General features: G+C 37.1%; 1 non-coding gene across 1 annotated transcript; it reads left to right on the top strand.

The window, feature by feature from the left end:
• Positions 1–13,142: 13,142 nt before the first annotated feature.
• Positions 13,143–13,249, top strand: LOC114385610. Its single transcript, XR_003660975.1, has one exon. It is a non-coding gene; the product is annotated as a small nucleolar RNA R71 (small nucleolar RNA).
• The last annotated feature ends 913 nt before the right edge of the window (positions 13,250–14,162 follow it).

The raw sequence follows: 14,162 nt of genomic DNA, 5'->3' as shown, positions 1-14,162 counted from the left end.
AAGCAGGGTGTTCAACTCGATAATCGATTTGTTGTCCCATATAGTCCACATTTGCTACTCAAATATAGAACACACCTAAATGTGGAATGGTGCAATCAAAGTACCTCAATAAAATACATATTTAAGTACATCAACAAAGGATCTAATCGGATTACAGCAGCTATTGTCAATGATCAAAACCAGGATGGCACACACAATCAGGTTCAAGATGAAATTAAACACTATCTTGACTATCGGTATGTGTCCATCATCTTCTCATTAAATGCATTTCTTCTATAGACAAAAAACCCTTTGTTATTTCATTAATTAATAATTACTACAAATTATGTGTTCATATTTTATTTTTCATTCTCCAGGTATGTGTTGGCTCCTGAAGCATGTTGAGAGATTTTTGCATTCCCAATGCATGGACGTGCACCAGCAGTTGAACGCCTTTATTTCCACCTAGAAAATCAACAGCCTGTTTACTGGAAAGATAGTCAAGAAATTGACACAGTACTGGCTAAGAGTACAATCAAAGAATCAATGTTCAAAGCTTGGATGTATTCTAATAAAATATACCATCATGGACGAAATCTTACTTATGCTGAATATGTGTCCAAATTTGTTTATGATGCACGAAAAAGATGCTGGAAACCAAGGAAACAAGGAAATACTATTGGCAGGCTCATTTGGGTGCCCCCTTCCAGTGGAGAGTTGTTCTATATGAGGATGATGCTTTCCTCTGCTAAAGGATCACAATGTTACGAAGATATTAGAACAGTTGAAAATGTTGTCTATCATACATTCAGAGAAGCATGCTTTGCAAAAGGTTTTCTAGGAAGTGATCAAGAATTTGTTGGTGCCTTACGAGAAGCAAATAGTTGGGGAACTCCACACTATCTTAGGAAGTTATTTGTGAAGCTGCTATTTATGAATACCATGGATAGGCCAGATATGTGTGGAAACAAACTTGGCAATGGATGGCAGATGATGTTGTATTTAGTCATAGGAGACAAGGTAATTTCATAAATCCTAAATAAATACGTATCAATCATAGCGAAAAACTCACTTACTGACAATGTCATTTTTTACTATTCATAGGCATCCAACTAACAGACAAAGAAAAAATGCATCTTTGTTTGACGGAAATTGAAAACCTCCTGCAAGCCAATAGGAAAAGCCTACGAGATTTTCCTTCAATGCCATACCCACTAGGATATGCGGCCAACCCACACCAAAATAATCTCATCTACAATGAATTGGCTTACGACAGGGACATATTGGCCGCCGAATTTGACAAATGCTACCAGTCGCTAACAGTTATTTACAAAATATTTCACTTTCTACTAACACAATATGAATGCCCAACAATCCACACTAATAATACATCATTCATGCATTACTAAATGCAGATGAGCAGGCTTCTATTTTTAATAAGATTATGCATGTGGTTGCAACTCAATCAGGTGGAGTTTATTTTCTATATGGATATGGTGGCACATGCAAGACATTTGTGTGGAAAACTTTATCATCTGCTATACGCTCTACTGGCGGCATTATTTTAACAGTGGCTTCAAGTGGCACATTCTAAGTTTGTTATTCCTATCCTTGCAACACAAAATTCTACATGCAATATCCATCAAGGGAGTAATTTGGTATTGTTGCATATCACAAAACTCATCATATGGGATGAAGCTCCAATGTGTCACAGATACAGTATTGAGGCCCTTGACAAAAGTTTACAGGACATCATGCACAACGACAATCCTTTTGGAGGAAAGGTCATTGTTTTCGGTGGTGATTTCCGTCAAATTCTACCTGTTGTGCTAAGAGGTAATCATTCTGACATTGTCTATGCAACTCTAAATTCATCTTACATTTGGAACCATTGTCAAATTCTAAAGCTGACAAAAAATATGCGATTGCAATCAAATCCTACTAACCATTCCAACTTGGATGAACTAAAACAATTTTCTGAGTGGCTGCTAGACATAGGTGATGGTAAACTTGCAGAACCAAATGATGGTTATGGTGAAATCACCATCCCAGATGAGTTTCTTATCAAGGACTTTCAAGATCCTATCCAGGCAATTGCTGAAGCAACATATCCAGACTTATTACACAATTACAACAATGGGGATTTCTTGCAAAAAAGAGCTGTCCTTGCCTCTACAAAAGATGTTGTTGATAAAATAAATGACTATGTCCTGTCTTTGATTCTGGTGAGGAGAAAGAGTATTGTAGTGCTGATTCTGTTGACAAATCAGATGAACTACTCAGTCCTGCATTTGGAGTATTAACAACTGAATTTGTAAACTCATTGAAGACATCTGGAATACCCAATCACAAGCTCAGAATCAAGGTTGGTACGCCCATCATCCTACTATGGAATCTGGACCAAGCTGATGGGTTATGCAACAGAACTAGACTTATTGTTACAAGACTTGGTTCAAGTGTTGTTGAAGTGGAGATTATTACTGGGCCCAACATAGGTCATAGAACATACATACCAAGAATGAATCTTTCTCCTTCTGATTCACAATGGCCATTCAAGCTAATTAGAAGACAATTTCCATTCATGGTTTCATTTGCAATGACAATTAACAAATCTCAGGGACAGTCGTTGGCACGTGTTGGATTGTATTTGCCAACCCCAGTTTTTTCTCACGGCCAGTTATATGTTGCACTTTCACGAGTTCAAAGCAAAAAAGGGCTCCACATTCTTATTCATGATAATCAAGGCACTCCCAAAAATACTACCATTAATGTAGTATACAAAGAAGTTTTTGCAAACTTATAAACATGGTATGATTCCCAAATCTTTTTTTTTTCATGTACATTTTCATTATTCAAATTCATTTTCTATCAAACACTAATTGTTTGTTTCATCTTCACTTTGTCAATTTCTAATTATATAATTACAATATACTATGCTTATTAGTATACCATTTCTTATATTGCAGTATACATCAACACTATGTTGTATAGTCTCTCACTCCGTAGAAGATGTTACCATCATAATCTTTCCAGCACCATAAAAAACATTCTACCATACAATCAGGTTAATTTCAAATATATTCCTAAATTAATGTTTTCGTTTCATCTTCACTTTGTCAATTTCTAATTATATAATTACAATATACTATGCTTATTAGTATACCATTTCTTATATTGCAGTATACATCAACACTATGTTGTATAGTCTCTCACTCTGTAGAAGATGTTACCATCATAATCTTTCAAGCACCATAAAAAACATTCTACCATACAATCAGGTTAGTTTCAAATATATTACTAAATTAATGTTTTTGTTTCATCTTCACTTTGTCAATTTCTAATTATATAATTACAATATACTATGCTTATTAGTATACCATTTCTTATATTGCAGTATACATCAACACTATGTTGTATAGTCTCTCACTCCGTAGAAGATGTTACCATCATAATCTTTCTAGCACCATAAAAAACATTCTACCATACAATCAGGTTAGTTTCAATACATTCCTAAATTAATGTTTTCGTTTCCCTACACATATTTCAATATTATTATCGTCCCATTAAATAAAATTTTCAAATATTATACATATATTTTGACATACTTCACATTTATCAATATTCAAATAGAAGTATGAGCCCGTGCTTCGACACGGCATCTCTCTAGTTATAGCAAAAAATGTCTCTTCTTTGATCTGCAATAAGAAACAAATCACTTAGAACCCTGTACTTTACACCTTGGCAAACTCTATGATCTCTATTCAGTCCAGTCTACATGCAAAAAACATAAATTTAAAAAAATGTAATTAAAATTGTAAGTTTTTTTTAGTTGACAACTAAATGTAAGTAACTTACTATAGTGTAAGTTTTTCTTGATCATGTTTGGCCATTAGCAGAGAACATCGTAACTATCAAGAGCATCCCTATTTTTTATAAGCCAAGAACAGGCCTAATGAATGGCTGCATATCAGAGAAGACCTCCGCTTAATGCAAGATCATATATTTTTTCAATTTACACTATAACATAGTGATCCTGGAGATAACTGAAAGCCAAACCAAACTTCCCATTCTTTAAAGGACTATTAATTGTGATAGTTCCACCTTTTATTTTATCTATTTACTGTGCTTGAATAATTTGGTTGTTCACCTAACAAGGTCTCACACGACAGTGCACCCCAATAGTTCTTGATCAAACAAAATTATATTGTATATTTAATTTCGAGACAAAATTATATTGTATATGGAGACTGATGGTTTTGAGGTAATCAAGGTTTTATTTAATTATTTCTTTTACATGAAGAACAAACTTTTTTAATTATATTGTATATTATTATACTCATAATATCCATACATCCTAATGATAATATGCATGAGGAATAGAAATTGGATTTTCTTGGAAACTTCATATTTGACAAAGCTGTAATGTGACCGAGTCTTACTGTATTGGGATAAACCCAACAAAAATGAATTTGAGCAGGGATATTTTTAATGGTTTTTCCTAAATATTTTCTTAAGTATACACCTTTACCAGTTCTAGTCAAACAATATTTATTACCCTTGTTATTTTCTTAGAACTTAAGAAGTTTAATCATACCCTTCCCTTAACATTTCCGTACCAAAATGAGGTACATTAGTTTACTATCGACATATTCCCTGATCTTCTCTTTATTACCATCCATTAATTTCCGTGAAGAAGTTCTTGCCTCACCAAATTTTCAATCTTCGTTTGCTACTCAGTTTTAATTTCACAATAGAATAAAACAAATAAAATATTAATAATATAATAATAATAAGGGTTTTTTTTTCAAAACTCATTCTGGTATCCTTTGTACTTATATAATGATTTTTTTTTTTACTTTATATTTCATTTTTGTACATTTTGTTGTTTTAGCGTGAAACTTCTTTAAAAAGTGAGTCCTTAACTTCGTTCCCTAGTACATTAGATTTATATTATATCAAAATATTTATGAAGAAGTCTTTTAGACTTATTTAAGTAAATATAATTAATTAATAATTAAATGTTACTATTATTCTATTAAATATTAAACTCATTGTGTTTTAAAGTTATATATTAATGAAGCTTTGTCTTTTCTTCAACTTGTCCTCTTTTTAACTTGTATTCATGTTCATCTTTATCCAAACTATTTTTCTATTTTCCTCTACCATGTTATATCTATGGTCCTAATTGTGTTCTATAAAATGTAAACGCTTTCAGCTATAAACTAATTAACGTGTGTTTTAACAATCGTAATTTGAAGGCATTTTTCCTTTTTCTATTTGCATCGTGGTCACAACATTCATTGTTTGAGATTGTTAGTGATCATCATCATAGGTACGAATGTCTTTCATACTTTTTTCAGGTTTTTTTTTGTTACGAATGCTTTTATAACTTGGATTATGTGATTAATGAAAATTGCTTTTATAACTTGTTTCCTGTTTGATATTTGTCGCAACAGTGCCCTTTCGCGGGCGAGTGAGGTGAGGCTCACGGGTGCGTTTTCCAAAGGAGGAAAGATGCGCGGAGTCGCTGATCGAGGCCGTACCCGAATCAAATAAACATGAAAATGCAGTAACTAGGAAGTGATCCTAGGTCGTTTCCTAACGAGCAGTGACAAGCCAAATGTTCATAATATACTTGCAGTAACAGTAACGATGGGGGGGGGGGGTTGGTTGTTTGGTAATTAAAGAGCAGAACAAATAAAATGGAATACGAAACTACTAATATTAAAAACGGGTTGTTTCCTCTGATTCAGAAGCCACTCTCTTATCCTGGGTTATGGAGAATTCGTCCCTAACAGTCAACCACTTAATCCAACCCTATTTCAATTTACTAAGCGAAAATCAACTTAGGGTTTTCAATACGTGATTAGGCACCACATACACCAGTTAGCTCTTCGTCCATTAAGCATGAACGCAAGTTAGGCTCAGAGGCAATTAATCGAACACGAAGCGTGCACTGATTAATATTCACGAAATTGGGATAACTGGTGAAGGGAAAACTGCCAGGAAACCACATTACAAACGAAACCTCAAAGAGAGTTGGGCTTCGTCCTAAAAAAGAAACAACACCAGAAAATCTAGCCTTCCATGAATTCAAACAGAAAATGCAAATGAAACATGAAGCAGAAACGTAAATGAACAAGAACGTAAATGAACAGAAACGTAAATGAAAGTAGAAGAAGAAGCAAGAATGAACTCGTAATTAGAAGCAGAAAACGGAAATTTGCATTAAGAACGAAAACTGTAACAAGGGAACAGAAAAATGTGAAAACCTAAAACCAAAGCTCTGAATAATGAAAATAGCCTAGCAGAATAGAATGCCCTCCACGAATCCCAAGGCAGCTATTTAAAAAGAGTCACTCAAAGTCACTGGGCCCTATTATAATACTCTGGCCCAAAACGAAATAAACACTGAACAACATAAAATAAAATTGCGAAATTTCCTAATTAGAAATTAACTAAGGTAAGCGCTGCTTTATTTGCCCTCTTCAAGTCCACAACCAAAATCCGGATTAAGCCCAATGTTTCATTAATTCCTGAAATTAGATTAAAAATATCAAATTAGCTAAATGAGCCCAAATAATAAAACTGCCTAATTAATTGACAATTAAGACCAATCAATAATTAAAATGGTGCAAAAAGGGTTTAGAAAATAGAAGAAAATGATGGCACATCAAAACCCCCCATACTTAGCCTTTTGCACTCCTGGGCAAAATGAAACAAAGAACAAAATCCAAGGATATGAAAGGGAGACAAAAAACATTCACATATTTCTCAATGAACATCAAGGAATGAAAGGAATGGGTAACATCTAACATAAGGAGATCCAAAAAGTCAAGACATTCATGAAAATCATCCAAGCAACCCAATCATGGCAAAATAGTTAATCAGCTCAAGAATGAAAAGTGATAAAGCCTCACAAGATATACACTCTATCTCTCAAGTGTCTAGGCTACTATTTACCCTCAAAGCACCCATGAAAGCAAACACCACATAAACTTGGCAAGATTCTAAAATTGACAATCAACCCATAAACACAAGCACATGAGGATCAAAAGGTCTTTTAAGGTTGTAATGGGGCCAAGGACAAGGTATGGAGAAATATGGAATAAGTGGCTAAATCCCAAAGGAATAGAGGAGCAAAGGGAAATAAGTGCATATTAAGAAAAAAATAAGAAAATAAAAAAAGAAGTAAAGATAAAAATTAAACATGAAGAGTAGAACCAAGAGTTTCATCATTCTTGTGCCATTTAAGATCTTATTCACTCAACTTTATTGCTTTTCTTTTTCTTTTTTTCGAATTTTTTTTTTTTTTTACTCTTTAGCCTTTGAGAAACAACATTTCATTCAGCATGTCCAACATTTAACCAATATACAATGTACATCAAGTATGGCCCAAAATACATCATGAAGCATAGCCAACAAAACAAGTTGTCCAATGAAACAAAAACCCCCCACACTTATTCCCAAAACAATTCCAAAGCTCCAAAATTCCTTAAGGATATGGTAATATCATGGTTTTTCACTTAAGGCTTGTAGTGAGCTTCAAAGCAAGGAAAGGGAAACAAGGCTCAAAAGGGCTATCAAAGGAATTAATTCAAGGTAAGTCCATTTGGCTAGAAGCTTATAAGAACAAAATTGCCTTAATCATTTCCAAATATGCATGTGAATTAGGACGCATCAACAAGAATCAAGCCAAGGCTATTGTGCAAGCAATCAATGGGGCAAAACACACCAAATGATTATAATGATGGATGGCTCAAATTCTCACAAAGGTAAAATTATCACTTTCAAATTGAGCTTTCAAAACTATCATGACATGTAGAGAAGAATCAAGGATTTCAAGTCACAAAATGTCAAGAACTTTTATTTTCAAAACAATTACCCATTTCTTGAACATATCCTATAATTCAAAGAAAAACATGCAAAGTCGTACGTGCACATGAAATTGACCCAAAATATTAAACTGAAAATCCGACGAAACTAACAACATTAACAAATTAACACAACTAACAAATTAACAAAACCAACAAAACTAGCAAAACCAAAGAACACTCCCCCCCCCCCCATACTTAAACAACACATTGTCCTCAATGTAGCACAATTAAAAGATTAAAAACAATTAAATCATCAAAGAGAATCGGACAAGTGTAATAAAAGCAAAGAAGGAGATAGGAAAAGAAAAACTCCCTAAGTCATGGTGGAGGAAGAGTAGGGTGGAGTAAGGAAGTCTCTTCCACCACTACGTCCACTAAAGAAGGGTTCGTGAGGAATGGCTTAAGTCGATGTCCGTTGACCTTGAAGCTCTTGTTTGTGGAGTCGCTTTTGATCTCAACTGTACCATAAGGAAAAACATTAGTAACAACAAAAGGACCAATCCACTTAGACCTCAACTTACCACTCATGAGTCCAAGCCTAGAATTATACAATAACACTTTTTGCCCAACCACGAAGTCTTTTTTAACTATCATGCTATCATGGAACTTCTTGGTCTTTTCTTTGTAGAACTTGGCATTCTCGTAGGCTTCTAGGCGGATTTCATCTAACTCACTCAGTTGCAACTTCCTTTCCTCGCCAGCTTGATCCATAGAGAAGTTGCAAGTCTTCACTGCCCAGTATGCTTTGTGCTCAATTTCCACTGGAAGATGACATGCCTTTCCAAAGACAACCCGATAAGGAGACATTCCTATGGGTGCTTTGTAGGCAGTCCGATGTGCCCAGAGAGCATCATCAAGCCTGGTACTCCAATCTTTCCTGCTTGGCTGCACAATCTTCTCTAGAATTCTCTTGATTTCCCTGTTAGAAATTTCTGTCTGTCCATTAGTCTGGGGGTGGTATGGTGTGGATACCCTGTGTACCACCCCGTACTTTTTAAGCAGGGCATGCATTGTCCTGTTGCAAAAATGGGTTCCTTGATCACTAACAATTGCTTTAGGTACTCCAAACCTGCAAAACAGATTAGACCTGACAAAGTCTGCGACAACTTTAGCATCATTAGTTCTAGTGGGCTTGGCTTCCACCCATTTTGAAACATAATCAACTGCAAGGAGAATATAAACATAACCAAAAGAGACAGGAAAAGGACCCATGAAATCTATACCCCAGACATCAAACACCTCACAGAATAGCATAGGTTGCTGAGGCATTTGTTGTCGCCATGTAAGTATATTTCCTGCTTTCTAACACTGCTCACAAGTGCTGCAGATCTTCCACGCATCTTTAAAGATGGTGGGCCAATAAAAACCACAATCAAGCACTTTGCGAGTTGTCCTTTGAACACCCAGATGACCTCCCGGTGCGGAAGAATGACAGAACTGCAGTACTGAGTCAGTCTCATGATCTGGAATGCACCGTCTAATGACCTGATCACTGCACAATTTCCACAAGTAGGGGTCATCCCAAATAAAATGCTTAGCATCACTTTTAATCTTATCTTTTTGGGCCTTAGATGCTAAGGGAGGAAAAACAGAGGCAACTAAATAATTGACAATGTTAGCAAACCAGGGAGTAGAAAGAGAGTCAGAAATACTATACAATATATACAAATGATCATCCGGGAAATCATCCCGAATAGGTGAATCTGCATCAGAGACACGTTCGATCCGACTCAAATGATCAGCAACTAGATTTTGTGCTCCGCTCCTATCACGGATCTCCAAGTCAAACTCTTGGAGCCAGAGCATCCATCGGATCAACCTAGGCTTAGAATCAGCCTTCTTCAACAAGTACTTTAGAGCTGCATGGTCAGTATAAACAATAATGCGAGTACCAAGCAAATAAGATCGAAATTTTTCAAGAGCAAAAACTATGGCTAGAAGCTCTTTCTCAGTAGTAGTATAATTTGCTTGGGCAGCATCTAAAGTCCTAGAAGCATAATATATCACCCTGGGCAATTTATCAATTTTCTGAGCAAGGACAGCCCCCAATGCATAATTTGATGCATCACACATAAGCTCAAAAGGGGCTGTCCAATCGGGTGCCTGGATGATGGGGGTGGTAGTCAACGCTCTTTTGAGGCAATCAAAAGCCTCTTTGCATCTGTCATTAAAGTCAAACTCCACCTCCTTTTGCAACAAGTTGGACAGTGGAAGGGCTACTTTGCTAAAATCCCTTATAAAGTGCCTGTAGAATCCTGCATGACCAAGAAAAGATCGCACCTCTCGCACACAAGAGGGGTAAGGCAATTGTGAAATAACAAAATTTTTTGCAGGATCTACTTCAATACCCTTATTGGAAATAATGTGGCCTAAAACTATACCTTGCTCAACCATAAAATGACATTTTTCAAAATTTAGAACAAGGTTAGTTTCAATGCATCTATTCAAAACTTTTTCCAAACTATTCAAACAACCATCAAAAGAGGATCCATATACAGTGAAATCATCCATAAACACCTCTATGCAATTTTCTAAAAAATCACTGAAAATACTAATCATGCACCGCTGGAAGGTACCAGGGGCATTGCACAGGCCGAAAGGCATCCTCCTATAAGCAAAAGTGCCGAAGGGGCAGGTGAATGTGGTCTTTTCCTGATCCTCAGGAGCAATAGTAATTTGCATATAACCAGAAAAACCATCAAGGAAACAGTAGTGGGATTTACTTGCCAGGCGTTCAAGCATCTGATCAATGAATGGCAGGGGAAAATGGTCCTTTTTGGTAACCTGGTTCAGCCTCCTATAGTCAATGCAGACTCTCCAACTATTCTGCACCCGAGTAGGAATCAACTCCTCCTTCTCATTTCTGATCACTGTGAGGCCAGTCTTTTTCGGGACTACCTGGACGGGACTCACCCATTGGCTGTCGGAGATAGGATAAATGATTCCAGCTTGCAAAAGCTTGGTTATCTCCTTCTTCACTACATCAAGAATCACTGGGTTGAGTCTTCTCTGTGGCTGTCTTACTGGTTTAGCTCCATCCTCTAAATTTATTTGATGCATACATGTGGATGGGCTAATACCAGGAATGTCCGCCAGGGTCCAGCCTATAGCCTTCTTATGCTTCTTGAGAACTGACAACAACTTCTCCTCTTGCTCATCAGCAAGGGAGGCAGATATAATTACTGGAAAACTTTTGCTATCATCCAAGTAAGCGTATTTTAAATTTGATGGCAGAGGCTTCAATTCTGGTGTGGCTGGCTGGATTGTGGTAGAAGGAGATGGTTTCTCAGCCTATACCTCATAAAGAAAGTCAGAGGTATGTGTACTTCCTGAAACATGGTTAGTCCTATCTGACTCTATAAAATCAATCTCAAGAGGTAAAACACCACCACCACCAGACATGCAATCAATATCAATTTCAGATTCACTCTCAGCATCAAATTCAGACATATGATCAAGTACAATTTCAGACTCAATGCATGAAGAGTGAGAGGCAAGCTGATTAGAATAAAGATCAGTCATGTATTCATCAACAACATGGTCAATTATTTCAGCACGAAATACAGAAAGATCTTCAGATGGGTGTTTCATAGCATCTAGAATATTAAAATGAACAGTTATATCACCAAACTCCATGGATAGTGTGCCTGCATATACATCTATCTTAGTTCTAGCAGTTTTCATTAAGGGTCTGCTGAGAATGATGGGAACTGATCCTTGAGAAAATCCATCCTCCATATTCAAAATATAAAAATCAACAGGGAAAATCAGTTCACCAACTCTAACTAAGATATCTTTTATGAAACCAATAGGATATGCAACACTTTTATTAGCTAAATGAATTACCACATGAGTTGACTGCAAGGGACCTAGAGATAGAGAATTAAAAATCGACATAGGCATAACACTAACAGAGGCTCCTAAATCTAACATGGCATTGTCAAACTTACTATTCCCTATAATACAAGGTATGCTGAATGTACCTGGATCTTTGCATTTTTCAGGAATTTGAGGAACAGATTTACCAATCAATGCGGAGACATTTCTGCCCATGCTAATTCGTTCACTTCCTTTAAGCTTCCGCTTATTAGTGCACAGCTCCTTCAAGAATTTGGCATATCTTGGAATTTTCTTTATTGCATCCAACAGAGGTATGTTTACCTCTACTTTTCTAAACGTTTCCAAGATCTCTTTCTCTGCCTCTTCCATTTTTTGTTGGAAACTGCTCTTGGAGGGAATGGAAGAGGGGGAATGTGCTGCTTCTGCAAATCAGAATTACCTGTGGAAGAAGATTCACCTGCACAGAAATTGTTAGGTAGATTTTTGTCATCACCTTTTTCTGGAATAGAGTGAAGTTTGGCAGGTTCATTTGCAGATGAGGAAGGTGCTACGGGTTGAGGTCCTTGACACTGCTTTCCCGACCTCAATGAAATGGCACTGACATTTTTGGGATTTTGGACAGCTTGAGAAGGCAGCTTGTCAGAATTCTAGGACTGTTGTTGATTCAATTTGGTAGCTAATTGTCCCATCTGATTGGTTAAGCTCTGAATGGAGGCTTTGGTCTCTTGCTGAAACTGCATGTTCTGCATAGTCATTTGCCTCACAAGTTCTTCGAGGGAAGGTTGTGGAGGGGCCTCAACTGTTGGCTGTTTCTGGGGTTGTTGCTGTTGTTGGATTGGTGGAGGAATGTATGGTCTGCTTGGGCCAGCAGCATTTTGGAAGGAAGGAGCAGGCTGCTGTTGTTGTTGCTGAGGGCTAGACCATCTGAGGTTAGGGTGATTCCTCCATCCAGGGTTGTATCTGTTGCTGGAAAGGTCATAATTGCTCTGCTGTGGTTGATTTTGCTGCTGAGGTTGAGGAGGTCTATTGTAAATATTTGCAGCATAAGCTTCAGGCTGCTCAATTGCTCCTGGTTGCTGCATGGAAGGGCAAAGGTCTGTATGGTGGTTAGCAGAGGAGCACAAACCACAAACCCTTGTGACAGGTACAGATTTCTGATTCAAGGCCAGCTGGGTTACTAAGTTGACCAACGCATCCAGTTTGCCTTCAAGCTTCTTAGTTTCAGATGATGCCGATGGGTTTGTAGCTACCTCATGCACTCCTCTAATGACTATGGCATCATTTCTGGCGCTAAACTGCTGGGAGTTGGAGGCCATCTTCTCAATTAAATTTCTGGCTTCAGCAGGAGTCATGTCTCCAAGGGCTCCACCACTGGCAGCATATATCATACTTCTCTCCATATTACTGAGTCCTTCATAAAAATATTGGAGAAGAAGCTGTTCTGAAATCTGATGGTGGGGGCAACTGGCACATAGTTTCTTAAATCTCTCCCAGTACTCATACAGGCTCTCTCCACTGAGTTGTCTAATACCTGAGATATCCTTCCTGATGGCTGTGGTCCTGGAAGCAGGGAAAATTTTTTCTAAGAATACTTTCTTAAGGTCATCCCAGCTCGTGATGGACCTTGGAGCAAGGTAATACAGCCAGTCCTTTGCCACTCCCACTAATGAATGAGGAAAAGCCTTCAGAAATATGTGATCCTCTTGGACATCTGGGGGTTTCATGGTGGAGCAGACAATGTGAAATTCTTTCAAATGTTTGTGCGGGTCTTCACCTGCAAGGCCATGAAACTTTGGAAGCAAATGAATCAGTCCAGTTTTAAGAACATATGGGACATCCTCATCAGGGTATTGGATGCACAAGCTTTCATAGGTGAAATCAGGTGCAACCATTTCCCTTAGAGTCCTCTCACGAGGTGGAGGTTGTGCCATGTTCTCAGAATGTGCAAAATCAGAATGCTCAGAATCAGAATGCTCAAAATTATAATGCTCAAGATCAGGATGTTCAAAATCACCAATAACAGAATGCACAGATTCACCAGTTATGGAATGCTCAGAATGATCAAAAGGTATAAAATGATGCCTAACTAATCTATGAAATGTCCTATCTATCTCAGGATCAAAGGGTTGTAAGTCAGATGGATTGCCTCTAGTCATACACTACATTCAGCATGCACACAACTAGTTGCCTTGTCATGTAAATAAAGGTGTAGGTTTGAACTACAGCTACCCTCAAATGATATCCAAATGACTTGAAATTTTGTGAGCAACCTTATACAATGATGAGAAGATAGCACAAAAAATGTTAGACAAAAATTCAAAGTCTAACTATGAAAGCTAAAATTGGTAGGTTAAGAAAAATAAGTGAATAAAACTTGAAAAATAAAAAACTTTTGACAGAATCGCTTTTTTTGGACGATGGAGACCTCAGCCAGCCTATGGCAGGCTGCCATGGCGTAGGAAATTT

The sequence above is a fragment of the Glycine soja genome, chromosome 14 (assembly GCF_004193775.1).
Source record: "Glycine soja cultivar W05 chromosome 14, ASM419377v2, whole genome shotgun sequence".
Lineage (NCBI taxonomy): Eukaryota > Viridiplantae > Streptophyta > Magnoliopsida > Fabales > Fabaceae > Glycine > Glycine soja.
Note: the sequence above shows the minus strand (reverse complement) of the source record. Positions and strands in the feature narration are given on the sequence as shown.